We start from the raw sequence: 9324 nt of genomic DNA on the forward strand, positions 1-9324 counted from the left end.
TACACTGTCGCTGTCTTCAGACACACCAGAAGAGGGCATCAGATCTCATTATAGATGGTTGTGAGCCACCATGTGGTTGCTGGGAATAAAACTCAGGATCTCTGGAAGAGCAGATGGTGCTCTTAACCCCTGAGCCACCTCTCTAGTCCGCCTAGGCCAATCTTATGGATGTATTTTCTTAATTGAGGTGCCCTCTCTCCAAATGACCTTAGTGTTGACAAATAAACTAACTAACTAACTAACTAACCAGCACTCAGCCCCAGATGAATGCTGGGAACTGAAATCTGGTCTTCTGCAAAAGTAGGCCCTGTTCTCAACACTGAACCATCTCTCCAGCCCCATCTTGAACTTCCAATCCTCCTGCCTTCACATCTCAGGGTTAGGCCACACTGGTTTGTGCAGTCCAGATCTTCTTGTACATGAGTCAGACGCTCTACCAACAGAGCTACGTTCCTGGTCCCTGATTTTTATTATAACTTCTTTCTAAGTCTTATAATGGTCGCCTTAATGATGTCACGTTTCTGTGCTCAGTATTGACTTCCACTATTATATGTTGGCTCCTGAGAAACCTTTTTTTTTTTTTTTTTTTTTTTTTTTTTAGAAAAAAAAGGCCAGTGTGGGGCAAGGTGACACACATGTATAGTCTTAGAACCCAGGAAGGAGAAGCAAGGTTATGAATTCAAAGCCAGCCTGTGCTATATAGCAAGATCTTGTCTTTTTTTTTTTTTTTTTTTTTTTTAAAGCCAAGTATGATGGCTAACACCCATAATCCCAGCACTTGGGGAAATGAGGCAGCAGTCCTGGTGTTTTATAACTGAAGAAAGTTCCTAGTTTACAGTTCTTTGACATTACAGTTACAACAGTGCTTATACAAGCTTGCCAAAGATAGAATACGCATCGCCAGTCTTACATCGCGCTTTCAGTTCCTCCATTTGGAATTCAGAAAGGGGAGGGGTCCTGAAGAAATCATATGTTAAGCATACTTTGACACCTACTGTGTTAAAAATATATCATCAGATGTGCCTTAAGAATAGTATATGTAACATTAAAAAAGTTGCTGGCTATAGGGAAAAAAAAGCCTAGTATGGTGGCTAACATCCATAATCCCAGTACTTGGGGAAATGAGGCAGGAAGATTGCTACATGCTTAAGGCTAGCCTGAGCACATAGTGAACTCTGGAACAGCTTGGTCTGCAAGTATGAAAGCCTATCAGGAGGAGGGAGAGGAGGAAGAAGAGGAAGAAGAGGAAGAAGAGGAAGAAGAGGAAGAGGATGAAGGAAAAAGGAAAAGAGTGAAGAATTAGGGGCTAATATTTAACAGAAATTAGTAATAGATCAGAACACACCAATAATTAAATGTCATAGATGCCTGCACAGGGCATCCCCAACTCATGCATAGGGCTTCTCCAAGTCTTTGTTTTTAAGATGGGGGATGGTGAGATTCTATGTGAACTTGCAGCATGGACACTGAAGCTCAATGGCAAAGGGAGACAAGGAAGATACAAGACTGGCAGAGGGAAGACTGTCATGATTTCCTGGCCTGGCACAAGTTCTGTCAAAATGGGCAGCAGACAGAGCCCAGCAGAGTCAGGCTGCCTGGAATCCTCCTACCCTGTTCAGTACTGGGGACTGAGTCTTGCCAACCTCACACTAAACATTGTTGAGCCACATTCTCCGCCCTAGCCTGTTCTTACATGTCTTCTCCTTCTCCATTACAGAAACTTAATTATAAAATAAACATGTGCCGGGTGGTGGTGGCGCTCGCCTTTAATCCCAGCACTTGGGAGGCAGAGGCAGGCGGATTTCTGAGTTCGAGGCCAGCCTGGTCTACAGAGTGAGTTCCAGGACAGCCAAGGCTACACAGAGAAACCCTGTCTGGGGCCGGGGGTTGGGGAAAGAAAGGAAGCATTTAATTGTCCATATGTTTTCACAGGGTTAGCGTCTATGGTGGTGGAGCACATGCGTGACAGGCAGAAAGCCTGAGAACTATCACTGATTCGAAAGTAGTGGGTGGCAGGAGTCTCCTGAAACCTTAACACTCGCCCCCAGTGACACACCTCCCCAACAAGACCACATTTCCCAATCCTTCCCAAATAGTTCTACCAACTGGGGACAAAGTATTCAAATATATGAGCCTATAAGGGCCGTTCTCATTCAAACCATTACACAGGCACTGTGGCACACATCTATAATCTCCAGAACGCTGAGGCAGAAGGATCCTTGTGAGTTCAGAACCAGCCTGGGCTTAAAAAGACAACAGAACACATTTCCCTCTACTGCAAATAATATTGCACTGACCAGCCCACTGACCTGTAATCAAACTGCTCCTAAAAAAAAAAAAAAAAAAAAAAAAAAAAAAATCAGGGGCTGGAGAGATGGCTCAGTGGTTAAGAGCACTGACTGCTCTTCCAGAGGTCCTGAGTTCAATTCCCAGCAACCACATGGTGACTCACAACCATCTGCAATGGAGTCTGTTGCCCTCTTTTGGTGTGTCTGAAGACAGTGACAGTGTATTCATAAAATAAATAAATCTTAAAAAAAAAAAAAAAATCAGGCCAGGCAGTGGTGGTGCAGGCCTTTAATCCCAGCACTTGGGAGGCAGAGGCAGGTATACATATATTATATCTTTGCATTTGAGGCCAGCCTGGTCTACAAAGTAAGTTCCAGGACATCCAGGGCTGTTACACAAAGAACCCCTGTCTCAAAAAAACAAACAAAAAAAATAAATAAAAACAAAAAAACAAACAAGAAAATCAGCTGGGGGTATGGTGATCTAGAGAGATGGCTCAGAGGTTAAGAGCACTAGCTGTTCTTTTAGAGATCCTGAGTTCAATCCCCAGCACCCACATGGTGGCTTCACAACCATCTATAGCTGCAATTCAAAGGGATCTGACACCTTTTCTGGACCTCTGTGGGCACCAGGTACAAATGTACACGTACATACATGCAGATAAAACATTCATACACATAAAATAAGTACATCTTCGAGAGTACTATAAACAGTTATTTAGATTTTTTTTTTTTTTTGGAGGCGATGTTGGACAAGGTCTCACTATGTAGCCTTGTCTGTCCTGGAGCTCACTATATAAAATACGTTGGCTTAGGATTCAGAGAGATCTGCCTGTGGGGTGGGATTAAAAGTGCCTGGCTAGAATATTTTAAACATATTATTAATGTCAGGGTCCCATGTATTCCAGGTGGGCTTCAAACTCCCTGTATAGTACAGGACAACCCTGAATTTCTGATCTTTCTGCCTCTCCTCCCCAATTTTAAGATTACAGGTATGCATAGCCATGCCCGGTTTATGTGAGACTGGGAATCAAGCCTAGCCTTTATCCATGTTAGGGAAGCATTTTATTTTATCTACTTTTTTTCCCCCCCAAGACAGGATTTCTCTGCATAGCCCTGGCTGTACTGAAACTTGCTCTGTAGACCAGGCTGCCCTTGAACTCTCAGCAGGAAAGCATTTTATTAACTGAGCTACACCCCAGCCCTCTTTTGGTGGTGGTAGGATTTGTTTTGAGTGGTGTGTGTGTGTGTGTGTGTGTGTGTGTGTGTGTGTGTGTGTAGGTACCATCTCAGATACAATCCTCAGGAACACCATCTGACTCCTTTAAAACAAGGTCTCTTACTGGCTTGGAACTCTTCTGTTAGGCTAGACTAGCTGGCAGAGGTTCCAGACTTGCTACTTAGCCCAAAGTGGCCCTGAACCTGCAATCCTCCTGCTGGGATGTTTAAAAAGATTTTATTTTTAATTCTGTGTATGTGTGTGCCAGTGTGTGGGTGTAGGCATGTGTACACAAATACAAGTGCCCCCAGAGGCCAGCGCTCTCTGGAGCTGAAGTTGCAGGGAGCTGGGAGCCACTCAATGCAGGTGATGGGAACCAATTCTGGTCCTTTGCAAATACAGTATGCAATCCGAACTGCTCAGCCAACTCTCAAGCCCCTTGGATTTTTTAAAGTACTGGTGGAGGGCTCTTTATCAGACTGTCAAAGGTCTTTTATTTTTATTGGCGTGTATTCATCGTATATAATGATGGGTTTTGTAATGACATTTTCATTTTAAACATATCACGTTCTTTGACCACATTCACTCCTCCACACCCTCCCCTTTCTCTCACCTTTTCTGCTAGTCCCCGGAACAGTAATCTACTTTCTATTTTTTAACTTCTATGTGACTTATGTATATGGTGTGTGTTATTTTCAGAGGGTGACCTGAAACTCACTATGTAGCCCAGGCTAGCCTAGAACTTGTGGCAATCCTGTGGCCTTGCTTATAAAATAAAATGTTGAGATTTCTGACATGAAGCTCCATACTCAGCTACCTAGTCCTGTTGCATAAAAGTTAATGATAGTGGCCTGTGGTGGTTTGAGTGAGAAATGTCACAGGCTTAGCCATTTGAACACTTGGTTGTCAGGTGGAGGTACTGTGGGGAAGGCTGAGGGGGGTGTGGCCTTGCTAGAGGAAGTATGTCACTGGGGGCTTTGAGAGTACCTAGCCTTACCCAGCTTCCAGTAGGCTCTCTCTGCTCCTTGCTTGTACTTGAAGATGTCAGACTCCTACTCCTACCTTTACGCCTGTTGTTTGTTGCTCTGCCCCCAGGCTACGATGAACTCTTATTCCTCTAGATCCATATGTTCAAACAAATTCTTCCTTCCAGAAGTTGCTTCTGGTTATGGTGGCTTATCATAGTGACAGAAAAGTACTTAACACATGGTCTAATTTTGAAAAATACTGCATTATTTCTTCAGTAATTTATTATCAAAAATCCTTCATTGGACCTGGTGGCACATGCCTCTAATTCTAACTCTGGGAGGTGGAGGCAGAAGGATCAGGAGTTCTAAGCTTTCCAGCTGGAGAGATGGCTCAGTGGTTAAGGTCCTAAGTTCAATTCCCAGCAACCACATGGTGGCTCACAACCATCTGTAATGGAATCTGATGCCCTCTTCTGGTGTGTCTGTGGACAGCTACAGTGTAGTCATACACATAAAATAAATAAACCTTAAACAAACTTTCAAAGTGTTCAAAGTGTCAAGGCTTGTCTGAGCTACATGAGACCCTATGTAAAAACTACCAACATACACACAGACATACACACACACACACACACACACACACAAACTAAGTCAAGGGTGAGACAAATAGATTTCTGGGATTCTATGGCTAGTTAGTCTAGCCTACTGAATGAGTTCCAGGCCAGTGAGAATAAAAAGTGGACAATGTCTGAGAAACTCCTTAGGTTGTTCCCTGGTCACTTTCAGAGGTGTGAATGTGTGTAGTTGCTAATCCACCCACATGGAAAAATATACACTTTGTTTCTACACTAACTAAGAACATCAATAGGCTTTTAGTTGGATCACTAAAAAAATTAAGACAGGTTTTGAAATCATTCTGTAGCAGAGAGCTGGGGTTATTGGTGTGCATAACAACACTTCACTCATTAAGAAAACTTTAAGCAAGGCTCTACCTCTTAAAGATTTTTAAAAGGGAGCTGGATGGGGGCGGGGTGTGTGAAGAGATGGCTCCGTGGTTAAAAGCACTTGCTGCTTTTGCGGATGATCTGGCTTTGGTTCCTAGCTCACAAATGATAACTTACAACTGTTCATAACTCGGGGGGGGGGGGGGGGGTCTGTCACCCTCTGCTGGCCACTGCAGCCACTACAGGCATATGGTGAACTTCAATACATACAGACAAAACATACATGCTCTGGAGTTAGATCAGTCCCCGGAGCCAGGCAGGTGAAGGGCACCAGGGCCGTAGGCAGTTGCAAAGAGGCTGTGCAGAGACAGCAGGAGAAGATGTAAAAAGGGGAGTGGCTGGAGGCTACAAAGAATGAATGAAGGCATACTGTGTTCCTGTCTTCATTATGGACACCCATGCTCTCTCAAGGGAAACTGGAAACTATTTCTAAAGCTAGGAAGAGGAGCCATGCCTGGTAGCACAGACCTGGAATTCTAGCAGTTGGGAGATGGCATCTGGAGGACCCCTGGGGCTTGTTAGCCAGTTAAACCTGTGAGCTCCAGGTTCAGTGAGACACTATCTCAAAAAAAGAAAAAAAAAACAAAACAAAAAACAAAAAAACAAAAACAAAAAAAACCAAGGTCAAGTGACAGAGATGGCTCAGCAGTTAAAACATTTCCTATGGAAATATGAGAAACAGAATTTGAATCCTCAGAAACCCACATAAATGCGGGATGGGCCAGGTAGCTTGACGAGACTCATGGGAGGAGACAGAGCGGATCACCAGAGCAAGCTGACTAGCAAGATAAGTAATGCTGCCTCGGTGAGTAAGGTGGAATTCCTGACATCAAATCTGAGCCTCCACAGGAATGCCCGCACATATGCACCCCGCTTCCTCTGCATGCACATAGGGGCTGGGGGTTGGGGGATCTGAAATAAGGCTGAAAGTAAATGAAGAAGACACTCAATATTAACTTCGGTAATAGCTTCTAGAGACTAAAAGTCCAAGATGTGACACTCACATCTAGCAGTGGCTGACACAATGTTGTAACAGCAATGGCAAAGCAAAAGAGTGAACAGGTGTACACAGAAAAAAAAAAGAGCAGGGGTAGCCTCACTCTATAACCTGTTCTCATGGTAACTCATCTAGTCCTTCAAGGATTAACCCAGTTCCTTTTTAATGATCTAATTACCACTAAAAGGCCCCACCTCGGGTCACCATTGCAATAGCAAATTTCAACATGAGCATCCGAGGGGACCACACTGTATTAAACCACAGCAGTAAGTATCACAAAAAAAGAAAAACAAAGAAGGCTGCACATCACTTGAAAATGAGTTTTTATTTCAGGCAAAGTGAATCTGAAGTAAGAGTGGACTTCCAGATGAAGTCAGAATGGCAGTCACACTAAAGCCCAGGGTCAGGTACTGAAGCAATGAAGCTGGCCTGCCTGGAGCCAAGCCCCACTCTGTGACCCAACATGTTAGCTCACCTGCCTGTTTGTTCATCAGTATAAAGGAAATAAAACAAAAGCTACTTCCTTGGTTTGGTCAGATTACATTGGGTAATTTGTTGGAGGTGCTTAGGAACACAATTTGGACATTTTCAGTGCCTGATGTGTTTATTTGTGCAGTGATGAAGAACCAAACTCTAGATTTTGTGAATATAAAGCAAGTGTTCTACCAGCGAGAGTTTCATCTCCAGCCCAAATACAAGGACTCAGATCTCTCTCTCTGTCTGTCTCTCTCTCTCTCTAAAACAGGGTCTCTTTCAGCCTCAGCTAGACTCAAACTTGATTTTTAACCAAGAGTGGCTTTGAACTCTTGATCTTCCTGTATCCTCCTATCAGATGCTTGGATTATAAGCATGTATCACCACACCCAGCTTTAAATACAGGTATTTTTTTATATCATGTATGTAATGAATGTAATCATAAACTTCTGGCAATGTGGTATTATGATAAGGTGATAATCTCCTGTGTTAGTATTCTCTTATGTATAAGCTATTTGGAAAGGTAGGAATCAAACTGTGACAAAATTCTTTCTCCCCAGGAACTGCACAACCATGTTTCTTCCCTAGCATACCATTATGGGCATCACTATGCCAGCGTCTGTGGAAGCCCAGAATATCCAGAGAGGGCTTGACACCCAGTTTCTGCTGAGTAGCTGGAGGATTTGCAATTGGTAAAGGAAAGTGATCCTTGGCTCCAAGAGCTACACATGAAACTACTTTAGGTGAGCAATGGGGAAATTTTTTTCATAGTGCGGGGAGTTTAAAGTAGTATAAAAAGAACATAGACTCTTTAAGAACCTTGATTCCATTCCCAGCCCCCATATGGAAGTTTATGCCTGTTACTCCAGTTTTAGAAGGATCCAAATGTCCTCTTCTGGTTTCAACAGGCACGAGGCAAACACGAGGTGCACACAACACACAAGCACTCACATCCGGAACACTTTTTAGAATCTTTGTTGTTGTTTTGGTTTTTTGAGACTGAGTTTCTCTGTGTAACCTTGGCTGTCCTGGACTCTGTAGACCAAGCAGGCCTGGAACTCAGGAGATCTGCCAGCTTCTCTGAGTCCTGTACAAGCACCAGCACCACGGCAAATGTTTTATAATCTTAAAAAATATGTATTTGAGTATGTGTGTGTGTGTGGGTGTCGATGAGTGTGAACAAATACCACATTTGTGTAGGTGTTTGAGGCCAGAAGAGGGTTTCAGACCCCTTGGAGCTGGAGTTGCAGGAGGCTGTGAACCCTGAGATGTGGATGCTGGAAATTGAACTCCAGTACTCTACAAGAGTAGCAATTGCTCTGAACTGCTGATCCGTCTGGGGGGAGGGGCATAAATCGGACAAATCCTGCCAGAAATAGTGGTTCATCTCTGTAATGGCAAAACTAGGGAATGATGCAGAAGAACGTGACTTCGAGACCAGGACCAGAGATGCCTTTCAAGGCCTTTTCTCAGAAATAAGTTAATTTGAAGGAAAGCACGACTAATGAGTGTAGATGACCTGGAGACATCTGGGATGTGAAGAAGGACTGCATGTTTTTTTTCAATTAGGAAAAGCAATGAGCCTGGCATGAAGGTGTCCCCTGTTTTGTGAGATATTAACTCAACCCTTCAGTGAGCTGGAGCCTCCGGGTATCCAAACGGAATTTATGGGCAAGAGAGTGGTCAACTACTCACTGGGAGTTCCCCTTGGGATGGGAGAGTAAACCTGAGATTCAGGGAAGGGGGCAATTTACCAACAAAAGGTGAAGAGTTCAAAAGGAAATGTTAATACAAATGAGGGAGAGGCCCAAACAAAAGGGAATGAACTGTGGGTGAAACAGGGAAGCCAGGATACCAGGAATCACCTGTTGGTCAACTGCCGCAGAAGGAAGGGCTGTCCTGAGCTGCACCATCCCAGGGTCTGGTTTTCACAAACGCAGCCTACCCAACTTTGGGGTTCTCTTCTCACTGGAAAACTGGAAATGATATCCCAAGGGCAGGCCACAGACAGCGAAATCGTTTGCATAAGCTTTCCCCAACATTCCTCTTCCAACCCCTTCCCAAACGCCTCCAGCCAAGGGCAGGGAATGCCCGCCCTAACCGGAAAAGAAGGCCGGAGGCAGCCGCACCTGCGCCACCTTGCAGTGGCGTCGCGGCCCAATGTGGGCTTTTGGGATGCACTTCTGGTGTTCTGGGACCCATCGAGTGGTTGGACTCGGTGGAGCCAGTGTAAAGCCACCTCCAGGGCACGCGAGCCTCGCCCACGCCTCCGGGCGTCCGAATACCACTGCGGGCGCTGCGGCTGGGTCTGGGGTGGCGGAGCTGCCGGGCGGGTCCAGCCGGAAGTTCTGCTGGGCAGGACGGGTGGGAGCGC

Source organism: Arvicanthis niloticus, chromosome 2 (assembly GCF_011762505.2).
Source record: "Arvicanthis niloticus isolate mArvNil1 chromosome 2, mArvNil1.pat.X, whole genome shotgun sequence".
NCBI classification, from domain to species: Eukaryota; Metazoa; Chordata; class Mammalia; order Rodentia; family Muridae; genus Arvicanthis; species Arvicanthis niloticus.